The following is a 2071-nucleotide window of genomic DNA, read 5'->3' on the forward strand; positions in this document are numbered from 1 at the left end:
CTCTCTCTCTCTCTCTCTCTCTCTCTCTCTCTCTCTCTCTCTCTCTCACACACACACTCCTCTAAGTGTCATCCAGCTGTGGCAATACGAAGGCACCTGCCCTGAATAAGATGACGTCTGTGGCCCGAGTGACTCATCGAGACCCTAAAGAGCTACGGGGAAACGAGTGGGCTGAATGACTGTAGCCTTCCACCCCCCCCCCCCCCCCCCCCCCCCCCCAACCCTCTCCCCCCATGAAGCTCAGGATGAAACAGCTCCAATCATCCAGCTGAACAACATTCACAGAGGGGGTAGGATACTAAACTCTTGAGTTAAGACACTGTGCAACTCTTTTGTATGTCTCTAGTCCTTTGACTTTCAAGTGTGATTACCTGGTCACAGTGCATAATACAGCTCTTGACAAGGCGAGGACTTTAATCAAGCTTCAAAGGAAGTAGCATCATGTGGTGAATACACGCACACACTCAAAGAACACACTGCTCTGTTTTTTTCTAGTTCTTACAAACACAGAGATGTGTGAGTCAGCCAGAAGGCTTTGCTCAGAGGTTTTAATTGTGGCTCAAATTTTGCCTGATCCAAGATCGAACCAGTTCATTATTCATTTGAGACAATAAATTCCCCAAAATGATATTGTAGATGTATAATACAGTTACAGCCTACATCGTACTTGGATTTTAGAAGGCATTAGATTGTTGTTGAGTGTAAACGTCTGGTCCCTACATTATCCTGCTCCTTCAAAAACAGACTGTGAACGTACCTTGATGTCACTCATTGGTTTGTGAACTGCCGCTTTGAAGCCTCGGGTTCAGCAGTTTGTCCGACACCATCTTGGTTATTGGTTGTTGCCATCTTGTTTTTTGGCAACCAGAAGTGACACAAGAGGGTGGAGCTAAGGATAACCTAACAACAAAAGGTTACAATTAACTTTTACACTGTGAAAGGGTGAAAGTCGTAAGACGAAAACTCAGACAACTTCCAGACCAGACAACATGTCAATCAGAAGTTAGCCACTCCCTAAAGCATGCCCTGCTTTATGGTCTATTTTATTGCTAATGAGACCACAATGTACAAAATTAACATCATGCTGTATTGAAGAAGACTTGAAACTAGCGATTGAGACCATAAACTTACAATGTTTACTGAGGTAATACATCAAGTAAGAAGTAGAGTCTTTTTCTCATAGACCTCTATACAATCATGGAAGTTTAAGGCGCTTCCTCATTGGCTTCACTCTTCAGTCCCGGAGGTTGGCGCCTGGCCAAAACATGGTTTCATAGACAGCCCCTTCCTGGTCCCTTGATATATATGCTTCAGTAGCCTGGTGTCTGACTTTCATTGGATCGCTCTGTCACTGTGCCCCTGTGGTTGTGGGAAATCAGCTCCTGCTCACAATTACCTAATCTTGCTCCATTGGCAGGCGCCATTCATTGTTGTCTATTGTATATGTGGTGGCAGAGAGCTGGTTAAGCCAAACCACACTGATATTTGAACCAGAAATTGTGCAATTATGTCAATTATGCTGTAAAGACACAGACATCAACCTTCCAGCTACTTTTGAGATTTTGCTGTCAGCTAAGTGCGGTTGGTATTCACTGCTTGAGTGTTTGCACAAAACAGTTTGAAGACAGAAAGAAAACAAAAACAGGCGATATAGATGGGGAAATATCTGTTTCATGATAATTGTTCAAACCCAAACCTTGATGCCGACAACTCTCTGAATACTTAAAAGTGTTGACTACGTGGAGGCACAAAGGCTCTGCAGATCACTGATGTTGTGAGGATGTTTTCCAACACAGAGCACTTTTTGTTTGACTGCTGTCTCTTTTCATGCGTGGAATGATCAGTCACACCTGTACAGTCACAATAAAAGCGGTGGCTGTAAAGATCCTGTGAGCTCAATAAACACACCAAACACCTGGGTCTGCTTAGCAACGAGTGTATATATGCATGTGTGATGGCTCAGACACACACACACACGCACACACACACACACACACACACAGCGGAAATGACGAGCTGAATCCAAACTCTGATTATGTTTCTTTGTGGGAAAGTTTGCACCCACCTTCAC

The sequence above is a fragment of the Anarrhichthys ocellatus genome, unplaced genomic scaffold (genome assembly GCF_004355925.1).
Source record: "Anarrhichthys ocellatus isolate YVR2014 unplaced genomic scaffold, GSC_Weel_1.0 scaffold8, whole genome shotgun sequence".
Classification (NCBI taxonomy): domain Eukaryota; kingdom Metazoa; phylum Chordata; class Actinopteri; order Perciformes; family Anarhichadidae; genus Anarrhichthys; species Anarrhichthys ocellatus.